The 12,381-nt window shown below is 43.8% G+C and overlaps 1 protein-coding gene and 1 long non-coding RNA gene across 2 annotated transcripts in view; one reads left to right on the top strand and one right to left on the bottom strand.

Annotated features, from left to right (window-relative positions):
• NXN (nucleoredoxin) overlaps positions 1–12,381 on the top strand; it is a 158,793-nt gene that overhangs the window by 39,593 nt on the left and 106,819 nt on the right. The window lies entirely within an intron of this gene.
• LOC109255175 (uncharacterized) lies at positions 4,360–8,333 on the bottom strand. The gene is made up of 2 exons (XR_002075112.2): positions 7,893–8,333; positions 4,360–4,552 (listed from the first exon to the last, which is right to left on the bottom strand). It is a non-coding gene; the product is annotated as an uncharacterized LOC109255175 (long non-coding RNA).

The following is a 12,381-nucleotide window of genomic DNA, read 5'->3' as shown; positions in this document are numbered from 1 at the left end:
TGTGTCTCCCTCTCTCTCTGCCTCTCCCTCCCCCTCTAAAAAATAAACATTAAAAAAATTTAAAAGAGTTATTTGGGCTGGATAATTCCTAAATTCTCTCCAGCTCCAAAGTTTTATGTGAACATCAGGTGGTTGCATGGATTCAGATGCAGTTGAGGGACGTTTAGACTTTGTAAGAAAATTCTGTGAATGGGTTGGCTTGAAATAACCCGTGAAAATAATCTTGGAGCTAGTAAATTTTTTTGAATGTTTATTTATTTTTGAAAGAGAGAGAGGGGATGGCAGAGGAGCCGAAGCAGGCTCTGCGCTGAGAGCAGACAGCCGGATGTGGGGCTTGAACTCACAAACCGGGAGATCATGACCTGAGCTGACATCATACACTTTACCGACTGAGCCACACCCAGGTGCCCGGACCTAGTATAGTTAACACATGGGATAATAGTACTACTGTTAATGGCTATCTTTAATGAACACTTACTACTTGTAAGACATTGCTTTTTTTTTTTAAGTTTATTTATTTTGAGAGAGAGAGAGTGCGCGCGCATGTGCGTGAGCAGAGGTGGGGCAAAGAGAGAGAATCCTAAGCAGGTTCCGTGCTGTCAGCACAGAGCCCAACAAGGGGCTCGATCTCACAAACAGTGAGATCATGACTTGAGCTGAAATCAAGAGTCCGACGTTCAACTGACTGAGCCACCCAGGCATCCCAGACATTGTTTATTTTTTACGTGTGTCAGTTTAGTCTCCATAACAACCCTATGGGGTAAGTGTTGTCATTAGCCCCATTTTATAGATGCAGAAACTGAGGCATAAGGAGGTTAGGTAACTTTCGTAGAATCATAGATTGGTAAGTGAAAAATCTGGATTCAGATCCAGGCGGGATGACTCCAAGCCCAAGCCCTTCACCATTATACCCAACTGCCTCTGTAATTAACTAATTACGAATGTGTCATATTAGATCCCCTCCATGATTTCCCAGCCCTCAGGTAACCTAGAAGAGTTTCAGGGTATTTAATGGTGCTGGATGCAGTGGCAAGACAGGGTTTGTTAGGATTGATGAGGTGGGAGTGGGGGGGAGAAGCAGTCGGAGGAAGCGAGGGAGGCTGGTCTGAATTCCTTATCTTGCAGATGGCAGGCTGGGAGAGGCAATAGACCACTCAGTGTCCTTGTTCACAGAAGAGAACTAAGAAAGGACATAGACCCATAGATCTTCCCTTGTACCTCCCCAAGTTTCAGTTTCAGTTCAGTGGCACTAATCTTTTTTTTTTTTTTTTTTTTTTTAATTTACATCCAAGTTAGTTAGCATATAGTGCAATAATGATTTCAGGAGTAGAATTCAGTGATTCATCCCCTACATGTAACACCCAGTGCTCACCCCAACAAGTGTCCTCCTTAATGCCCCTTGCCCATTTAGCCCATCCTCCCCCACCCATAATCTTTTTTTTTTTTTTTTAATGTTTATTTTTGAGAGAGCGTGCCTGTGGGGGGGGGGGTGGGCAGAGAGAGAGGAGACAGAGGATCTGAAGTGGGCTCTGTGGTGACAGCAGCAAGCCTGATTCGGGGCTCAAACTCACAAACTGTGAGATCATGACCTGAGCTGAAGTTGGACGCACAACCCACTGAGCCACCCAGGTGTCCCCAGGACTAATCTGTCTTAAACACCATTCTCATTCAACCACTCATTAGGACTGTCTTCTCACCTGTTCCACCTGCTCTGTCCCCAGAGCCTTGTTCACTGCTCTCTGGCCCCAAGGCCTCTCTCTGGCAGGCTGGCCTGTCTGCTCCCTGGGGGTGAGCCATAGGCTCTGTCCCATTTTCCTCTCTGCGATGGTTGTCCCTCCGCCTGGAATGTCTGCCCTTCTGCTCTCTGCCTGCCCAGATCCAACTATGGCCTCCAGAAAGCCTTCTCCAACTTTCTGGGAACCTCCCAACTCTCTGAGTTCCTTTTGGGAACCTCTGGTGTTGTTTTCTTTTCCATCAGCAACTTGGCACTTACTTACCTTGATTTGTATTTTTCATTTTGCTTTCCAAATTGTATATAAGCACTTTGAAGGAAGGGAACAGAACTGAACATTTAGATCACTCTGTTTATGTTCAGATGGGACTTAGACCCATTCTGAATTGGCTTTTGGAACTTTTCAAGTTTATTTCCCTTATATTTTAAGGTGTTTTTTTTTTTAAAGTTTATTTATTTATTTTGAGAGAGAGAGTGACAAGTAGGGGAGGGACAGAGAGAGAGAGAGAGGGAGAGAGGGAGGAAGGGAGGGAAAGAGAGAGAGAGAGATTGAGAGAGAGAGAGAGGGAGAGAATCCCAAGCACTGTCAGTACAGAGCTCAATGTGGGGCTCGAACTCACGAACCATGAGATCTTGGCCTGAGCCGATGTCAGCCGCTTAACCAACTGAGCCACCCAGGCACCTCTTTAATTTCCCTTAAAGAGGGATGGTTAAGTCTGCATGCAGATCAGCCCACCAACCTCTGGACATAAATTCTAGCAAGACTGTTTAGGAGAAATGAAAATGAGTTCTGTTTCATGTTGCTGGCAATAAATGGTAATCAATGTATGAAATTCATTACCCTAAAAAGGAAAATGTGCAGAAAATTAAGTCATTAATGACGGTCACCTGTTCCTACCGAGAGACCCCCCCCCCCCCCCCTAGGGCAACTGTGCCATCCTTTGGGACTTGTGTTTGGGGCTTTGTGATGATAAAATACTCCGGTGTCCTGAACTGGTATGATAAATTTTATCTTGCCCGTCAATACAGATTGATCGGTAGTAGCTTTGTGAGGCGAATGTTAAGGATTCTGAGGCTTTGTCTGATTGCTGTGTCTGTCAGGAGCTCTGTAAAGGGAAATGGAGGCAGGCATGAAATGTTCTCTACCTTCCTGGAACTCTGACTCCCTCCTAACAGAAGCAGAAGTGAGAAGCTGGCAAAGCATACACCCTGGAGCCCATCATCACAGTGTATATAGGATGCAAGATATTGCTTCCCCACGCCCACTTTGGTCTATTTTAAGTCAGAAATAGCCAAAGGATATCTGAGAGCTCTGTTGAGAATGCCAGGAGCCAGAACAGAAGTGAAGTGCCTCTTGCATCCTTATAATAGCAGATGACTTATGCAAAGCCAGCCACATGGCACTCCCAGTGCACTCAGCTGCTCAGCCAAGGGGCCACCCAGTCCACTGCCTGCCCATTGATAACTGTGGCAGATGGGTACCTCTCAGAAACTTCTTCCCAAGACAAGTCCTTGCTGCTGGCTTCCACGAGAAGTCAGGGCAAGGTCACCTCTCTCTGGCCCTAACTCGGGAAACTAGCTCTAGAGATTGCTTTAAAATGCTTGTTTTCTTAGAAGGGCTCTGGCTTTCACCTGGCCTAAGCGGATCGTAAACAGTTTAGCTGAGGAGATGATGATAGCACCAAACACTGCCATTGGATTTTGTTTTGCCCAAAACCTGTGGTTTTCAAACCTGCATCTGCATCAGAATCACCTGGAGGGCTTGCTGAACTACAGACTGCTGGGCCCTACTCCAGAGTTTCTGACTAGGTAGGTCTGGGGTGGAACCCCCAAATTCCCATTTCTAATTAGTTCTCAGGTGATACCACTGATGCTGTGGCTGCTGGTCCAGGGATCCCACTTGAAGAACCACTACTCAAGACAAAACCATGCAACATTGGTTGGTAGCCAGGTAGGGAGACAGACTTTTCAAATGATCTTTCTTTCATCTTAGTTTTTTCCCTTAGGTTTCCAAATGGATTAAAATTATTTTAAAAGTTAAATAATGTATGATAATACAGATGCTCCATTGTCCTCAAACATGGGGCCTCCTTGGCTTTGAGTTCACACTCTCTTCTTAGTTTATCCTCTGAGCTCTGTACGGAGGAAAATAAACCATCCGAGGGAACTTCCCCATCTCCCCAACGTGAAACCCACCTGTGCCTTTAACTCTTCCTTTGGTCATGACTGTTGATTCCTCTTGGCGTGTTCATTCCTGGTAGCATCTCAGTTAACTGTTTGCCCTTTCTTTTTGTATTTATGTATAATTGTTTTTCTGTTGGGTTTTCCTGTTAGCCTTGTAAGATGACCCGGTGCCCAGCCACCATTGTCGTTGATCATGTCTACAATGTCACAGATTCCTTGTAGCTCCACATGCCTATTTCTTTCTTTCCTGGGGATGAGCATCCCCTGGCAACCCGCCTGCACCCACATAAACATATGCACACCTGTTATATTTCCTTCTTTGTGAGCAATGATGTCTGCCAGCCTCCATCCAGGTCTACATACCTCCTGAAGCCAGGGTGGACCCTTCACATCTGTCTGTTCAGATTAAGGGCCCAGAGAACACCTGGTGAGTAACAAACTCACCTGGATCTGGATGTTGGGGGCCATCTCCCCTCTGCTGTGCCAGAGCAGATCACCCCGTGTTTCCCAGTCCTCACCAGAGAGTCCGCGTGTGTCCTGGTAATTGGACCTTCCAACCTCTGATGCTCCCCGACTGCCCACGTTCAGGTAGTTGATTCCTTATTATTTAATTCACTCAACTCATCTGTGGAATAGCTGGGAGACAACATGCTGCATTCAAGGCTCAGTTCATGAATGACACATAGATAAAGGCTTTCAGAGAGGACTGGATCTAAATCACTCAGTTCGGTCGGGAGGATGCAGGGTTGAGAGTGGGTGAACTCCTGTCAGACGGGTGTGACGTGTCATTGCGAGACCAGAGCAGGTGTTCCTTGTGCAAATGTGTGGGTCAGAGAAGAAAGCCTCACACAGGTCTCTTCTGGCTCCCAGGGGGGTCACACTGATTGCAGTCATAATGGCACTGCTGTCCTATTACATACTTTACATGTATAGTTACCACTGCAGTCTCCCAATATGTGAAAAAAAAAAATACATGTATATATATATATATATATATATGCATGCCTATGGCTAAACATAAATAGTACACATAGGCTTATAATAAAAAGTGATCTTCCTCTATTTCTTTCTGTTCCCAAAAGCTACCACTTTTTAAAAAAAAATTTTTTTTTTAACGTTTATTTATTTTTGAGACAGAGACAGAGCATGAACGGGGGAGGGTCAGAGACAGAAGGAGACACAGAATCCGAAACAGGCCCCGGGCTCTGAGCTGTCAGCACAGAGCCCCATGCGGGGCTCGAACTCACAGACTGTGAGATCATGACCCGAGCTGAAGTCGGATGCTCAACCAACTGAGCCACCCAGGTGCCCCAAAAGGTACCACTTTTAACTATAATGGCTTTTTTTAAAAAAAACTCTGGTGATTATGTGTGTATCTCTAAATAATGTATGTTCCTGCTATTTCTCTGTCAGTCCAACAAATCCCACATTATCTGTTACTTTTCTGTTAGGATGGATGACTATTTAACTCACTTAAACTAAACCTTACCTTCCTGGTTCTCTTGATTCCATTTTTAGCTTTAAATAACGCAGTTATGCCTTTAATCCTCGTCCTTCAATAAAGACTTCATGATTTGAGAATGTTGGTATCTTTCTACTTTGCCCTTCAGTTCTTTTCCCCTCCCTGTCCTATTTTCTGTACTTTAATTTTTGCTCTGTCAAAGTTGTTGACACTTACGTTCTGTTATATACTTGTGATTCCTACATTGTGTGTAATTGAACATCTGTAAATATTGTTCAGGGCAAATTCAAGCGGTGTATTTCTTGTACAGCTTTTTAAAATTTTTACTGAAGTTTCTTTTTTTTAATTTTTAAAAAAATTTTTTAACGTTTATTTATTTCTGAGAGACAGACAGAGCACCAGTGGGGGAGGGGCAGAGAGAGAGGGAGACACAGAATCTGAAGCAGGCTCCAGGCTCCGAGCTGTCAGCACAGAGCCCGATGCGGGGCTCGAACTCACAAGTGGTGTGATCATGACCTGAGCGGAAGTCAAACACTTAACTGACTGAGCCACCCAGGCGCCCCGTATTTTTCCTGAAGTTCCTAATGGGCTTTCCACCCCCCTTGTATTATTTGACTTATGTCCTCAATTTTTCCCCCAAAACTCGATTCAGTCAGGCATTCTATTGAGTACCCCCCTTTACCTTGGAGAATCCCCCTTTTCTGGGGTTTTCCAGTCTTCCTCCATTCTGGACAGGTTGTTCTCTGAGCTGCTACACAGCTCTCTCATCCTGGAACTTTCCTGAGTTGGATTTCCAATGGGATTTTATTCTAATTCTAGTTAGAATTAGAATTAGAATTAGACTGGAAGTAGTCTGTCTAATTCAAATTCTATTATTCTAATAGGGTCCAAAGTCTTTTTGTTTGCTTTTTTTGTTTTGTTTTTTGGGGGTCTTTTTGTAGGCCAGATACCAATTACTAGTGTTACCAAGGAGATCTTAAAGAGCAAAATACATTTTCGAGAGCAGAGATTCAAAATTTAATGTATGAGTTCAACACAGGTTAAGTGTAAATGAAAGTCAGCTGTCTTTGGATTAAGCACTACTATAAACTTTTTTTTAGAAGATTAAACACGGAAATAAAGCAAGGATTCCAAATGCTGTCCTTTTTCCAGAACAGCCCAGGGGCTTTGCAATCTGGACTTAAGTCTCCTCTGGTTGGGTCAGAATCAAGGCTGTCTCTAGGGGTTGAGGGGTGTGTGGTATGGTGGGAAGTGGTAAATTAAGATTTAACCTAAACCCTGAGTTGAAATCTTGCCTTTGGCCCCTATTAGCTAGCTAAACTCCCTTATAATACAAACAATAAAGCCAGACTTCCTGGAATATTGGGAAGATTTAATAAACCAAAGGAAAAGAAGACACATTGAAAAATTGGCATATTCTGTATATACAGGTTCTCATTATGAAGTTGTGATCGGATGTTGGATCTTGCTGCAGGAGCAAAATCGACAAAGGCTGAAAGTGAGAGGAGATCAGAATTTAATGCATAATCAAAAACTGTGTGTACGATCACATTTAATAATCTAAACCAGCATTTTACTGCAGGAGTCACTAACTCAAATGCTGGGGGGGGCCAAGTGCCCCAAATGGAAGCCCATGCAGGGGTCAAGGCCACACTCACCTCCAGCTGATGTTGCCTTTGCAGGAATGAGGTGTTCTGTTTCTCCAAGCTTAAAATATGGATTTTAAAGTGAAACCAGCTAATTGTTACATGCTATTAGTTTAAATTTTTTCTTAACGTAGAACAAGCCAGGGGGCCCGGGTGGCTCAGTTGGTTAAATCTGGCTCTTAATTTCAGCTCAGGTCTCACAGTTCGTGAGATCGAGCCCTGCTTTGGGCTCTGAGCTGATAGTGCGGAGCCTGCCTGGGATTCTCTCTCTCTACCCCTCCCCTACCTGCACAGGCCCACGTGCTCAGGCTCTCAAAATAAATAAAGTTAAAAACAAAACACTGAGCGAGCCAAATAAAGCACGTATGCAATTCACCAATTTAAGGCCTCTGTTTTACTGTATGGGGATTAAATGTAAATTGGAAGCAGTTCTTAAAAATGATTCTGAGTATCACATTTACACAGCTGACAATACTATTTATTGTCTTCTGGTTTTGTGATATCTGTATGCGTTCATGATATTCCCTGATACTTTTTTTTCAAGGGCATTACGAATAATGTTGAGCTGGGGCACCTGGGTGGCTCAGTTGGGTTGGCTCAGGCCATGATCTCTTGGCTCATGAGTTCGAGCCCCATGTCGGGCTCACTGCTGTCAGCCTGTCAGCGCAGATTCCGCTTTGGATCCTCTGTCCCCTTCTCTCTGTCCCTCCCCCACTTGCATTTCCCACCTCAGAAAAAAAAACCCCGAATAACGTTGAGCTGAACACAGCCAGAATGGAGTCCTTTAGGACACAGTGAGAAACTTCCCTCTAGGTTAATGTTCATCCAATAATCTGCACTCTGAGGGGATGCTGGTTTGGCCACTTACCAGTTTGCCTTATCTGACCTTCAGGTTCCCATCGTGTCCGCCAGGATGCCACGGAAAAAAAGCTCATCGAATGCTTTTCTCATGAAGTCAGACATGCCAGGTGTACCACCGTTCCCCAAACTGCCATTATTTTGAAGTAAAATACGAAGTTAGATGTCACTTTTTAAAGAAGTGGTGCTGAGCCTTTATAATCCCACTTCCTGAACGTCCGTGCTCGTCAACAGGTTGACAGCACATTTCCACAGCACTTTATTTGCAACACCTTCATCTCCACCCTCCTGACTTCCTTATGCCAGTCCTGTGACATAATTCCTCCAGTTTTGGCTGAGGTCTGCTTCAAGCTTACAACTGTGGTTTTCCTTTATCTATGATATTTATCCTTGCCTCTCTTTTTAATTTTTTTTAAGTTATTTTTTTTTAAATGTTTTCATTTATTTTTGAGAGGAGGGAGGGGCAGAGAGAGAGTGGGACACAGGATCTGAAGCAGGCTCTGCACTGATGACACAGAGCCTGATGCGGGGCTCGAATCACAAACTGTGAGATCATAACCTGAGCCGAAGTCGGACGCTTAAGCGACCGAGCCACCCGGGCGCCCCATCTTGCCTCTCTTTTTTAATTACCAGCAGCCCAGCTTCTCAGAGGAGATGGCTTTGTTGGTACAAGCTTCTCTGGCTGCTAAGATTCTAGGTCACTGAAGGAACATCACATGCAGACTTGAGTGACTGAAGGACAGCTGGTGAGGGTTGGCCAGGCCGATCTCCAGGCGCTATTTTGAAATTTGCTTCACCTGTTTTCCATGTAGCCCGTGTCCCTTTTCTCTCTGTTCTCTGCCCCCAAGAGCCCAGTGTCTTCTGATGGAAGTACCCCTGTCCTTCAGCCAGATCAGCCCCCCCATCCACCCCCCCCCCCACCATCTTTTGCTTGTTTTTATCTCCTATTCCAGTATTCTTCCTAGCCCTCCATCAGATCACTCATTCCCCTTCCAGGTGAACAGTTTTCTGGCTGCCTCCGGTGGGAAGATGGGCAATCACATTTAAGAACAGAACTTCTCATTACCTAGAACCATGTTCCCAAGAACATGGGGGTGCTGCTATTAAAAAAACAAAGGAGGTGGGGGGAAGCCACATAAACAGTAAATACTTAGAATTTCCAGATTAAGAAAATCTTTTTTTTTTAATGTTTATTTTTGAGAGAGAGAGAGAGAGACAGTGTGTGAGTTGGGGAGGGGCAGAGAGAGAGGGAGACACAGAATCCAAAGCAGGCTCTAGGCTCTGAGCTGTCAGAGCCTGACGTGGGGCTCAAACGCATGAACTTCAAGATCACGACGTGAGCCGAAGTCAGACGCTCAACCAACTGAGCCACCCCAGCGACTCTAGAATTTCCAGATTTAACACAGTCCCGATTTTTTGAGCACTTCAGACCATCCTAAAGGTTTCTGACAGATAGTAATTTGTAATTTTTTTTAAGCTTATTTATCTTGAGAATGAGAGGGAGAGAGAGAGAGTAGGGGAGAGGAAGAGAGAGGGAGAGACAGAGTCCCAAGCAGGCTCCATGCCATCAGCAAGGAGCCTGACTTGGGGCACGAACCCAGGAACTGCGAGATCATGCCCTGAGCCAAGATCAAGAGTCGTACACTTAACTGACTGAGCCACCCAGGCACCCCAGTAATTTTGTAATTTTACTAAGACCTGGATTTGAATTGTAGCTTGGTTGTAAATCTTAACTAATTAAAACTTGCTTCGTGAGGAAAATGGCTCTTCTGAAAAGAAAATCAGCTTGCTAGCATTAATGACATTAGGGACGAAAAAGCAAAGATGTCCAAAGAAAGGATAGGTCTTAGCCAGAAAAAAAGGAGTTTTGGATAAATTAAAGACTAGAATGATGAATTTTGCTGTGCTGGGAATAAGTCCACCGGATACTTCATAGGGAAACAAGGAAGTTCATGAAAGTTTTAGTGGTTGCTTGAGCCAGGACAGCATTTTTTTCCAGTGAGATAGAGTTTTGGAGAAGGTTGAAAAGGGGGTTAACTTGCAGTGGGAGGTGAGACATTTAAAAAAAAAAAAAAAAAGGAAAAAGCCAGAAGCCTCTATAACCCTTTCTGTATTTATGGGTTGGGGGATTTATGGAGCTGTCTGGATGTTCCTCTCCGGAATGTCAGGGCTCCGATGTACCCCTGTCATTGGATGTGTTCAGGCAGGTGCTGCATGGGCAGCTGTCAAGAGTATTGTGAAAGAAATTCCTGCATTTGGTTTCTGGGTGACCTGATTCGTTGATGTTTAAGTGTCTATCTCTTCCTTACCACCCTTCCTTCCTGCTGCCTTCTTTTGTGTGTACATGTGCCTCTTAGCCAGAGGCAGTGACATTGAACTGAAAGAAGCAGAGGTTTATGGTCCGCTGTTCCTCGCACCTGAAAATACTGGCTGCTGCTGGGGTCCCGGGCCAAACTTCAAAGCAAGCAGTTACTTTGCCTTCCCATTTCTGTTTTTGAATCTCCTCTCCCTGTTACACCCCCACATGCCATCCTCTGGTTATCCACAATTGCCCCCTAGACCCGTCTCCCAGCGCTGTAAAACTCTACTGCTCGCCTGCCTTACTAGGGCAGTGTTTTCTAGTGCAGGCAGTTTGGCAGATGACAGTAATTTACATACACTTCAGGGGTGAACGAGGGTTGGTGTTTTGAGTGTTGGTGTTTTAAAATCAAATGAGGCTTGGTGGTTGCCAGAGGCTGGGGGAAAGGGATTGGTGTGTTAATGTTTAATAGGTACCGAGTTTCATTCATTTTGGGAATGTGACAAAGTTCTGGAGATAGATGGGGGTGACGATTGCAGAATAATGTGAGCGTACTTAATGGCACAGAACTGTACTCTTAAAGCAGGTTGAAATTTTATGGTGTGTGTATTTTACCACGACTAAAAAAAGAATGAAGTCAAATGAAGCTTTCATGAAGAATATGGCACAATCAATACAAGATCTTGTAGAAAATTTGGGAAATACAGAAGTACAAGAAAACAGGAATCACAACTCTCCCCACTGCTAACATTTTACAATTCACCGTATTTGTATAGCCTTCCAGCCCTTTCTTCTGTGTATATTTATTTTTTTATATGTAAGTGGGAGTAAACTACGCATACTGTTTTATAGTTGTCACACACTGTCTCATGAGTATTCTCCTATGGCATTTACTATTCATCAAGACATCAGTTTTTTGCGTTTTTTTTTTTAATTAAAAAAATTTTTTTAATGTTTGTTTTTGAGAGAGACAGAGAGAGCATGAGTGGGGGAGGGGCAGAGAGAGAGAGGGAGACACAAAATCTGAAGCAGGCTCCAGGCTCCGAGCTGTCAGCACAGAGCCTGACGCGGGGCTCATACTCACGAGCTGTAAGATCATGTCCTGAACCGAAGTCGGACGCTTAACTGACTGAGCCACCCAGTCGCCCCAAGACATCATTAAACAGTTACTTGATGCTCCATCATTCCTGACCCCCAGATAAGGCCCCTTTCCCAGTATCCATTGTATGTACTTTCCTTATGACCTCTATATTTATTTCATACCATTTCTCAGAGTTTATGATATGTATGTTTTGGCAGTATTTGATATTTGTCTCCTCACAAGAGTGTAAACTCCATGAGGATGGGTTCTGGTGTGGGTTTACCTTACCATGGTATCCCCAGTGCCTTCCTGGCGTGCTGTAGGTATGCAAACAAAAAGTGATTAGGCGAATACACGGTTACACATTCCCTTTTCTGATTTTTGCTCGTAAAGTATATATAAAAGCTCATTTTAAAAAAATCTCATTTGTGTATAGATAAAACTTTGTACAAATTCATAATAATTTCCTTATTAAAAATGTCTTTAATCCAATGTGTTTAGTGTTTCTTTATAATTATTAAAATAACACATGCTCTATGTGGGGTTTCTGAAAACATAAAAAAGAAGAAAGAAGAAAGATCACTCACAATCCTTTTTCCGGGGTCTGGAATAGTTTAAATAGATGATAATATCTGTTCCTTAGAACTTTGAAAGAAGTCGCCTATGAACCTGCCTGAGCCCAGTGCCTTTTTGGGCAAGTGGTGATTTGACAATAACAATGTGTAGATATTATGTGATTATTGTTAGATTCAAGTTTTTTACTTCTTTTTTAAGTGTATTTATTTATTTTTAATATTTATTTATTTTTGAGAGAACGAGTGTGTAAGGGGCAGAGAGAGGGAGATAGAGGATCCAAAACAGGCTGTGTGCTGACACCAGAGAGCCCAATGCAGGGCTCAAACTCGTGAACCCCGAGATCATGACCTGAGCCGAAGTCAGGTGCTTAACCGACTGAGCCACCCAGACAACCCCCCTGGGGTTTTTTTTTTTACTTCTTAATTAGTTTTGATCTTTTGTATTTTCCTCTGAGAGTATCTGTTTCAAACTAGTAAGCTTTTCATTGGTGGAATTCTGAGGAGCTACTTTGTGAGCAAAGTTTGCACCCTTAACCAGTCTGTG

The sequence above is a fragment of the Panthera pardus genome, unplaced genomic scaffold (assembly GCF_024362965.1).
Source record: "Panthera pardus isolate Hobbes unplaced genomic scaffold, ASM2436296v1 HiC_scaffold_3, whole genome shotgun sequence".
Classification (NCBI taxonomy): domain Eukaryota; kingdom Metazoa; phylum Chordata; class Mammalia; order Carnivora; family Felidae; genus Panthera; species Panthera pardus.
The sequence above is the reverse complement of the archived record's forward strand: the minus strand, read 5'-3'. Positions and strand labels throughout refer to the sequence as shown.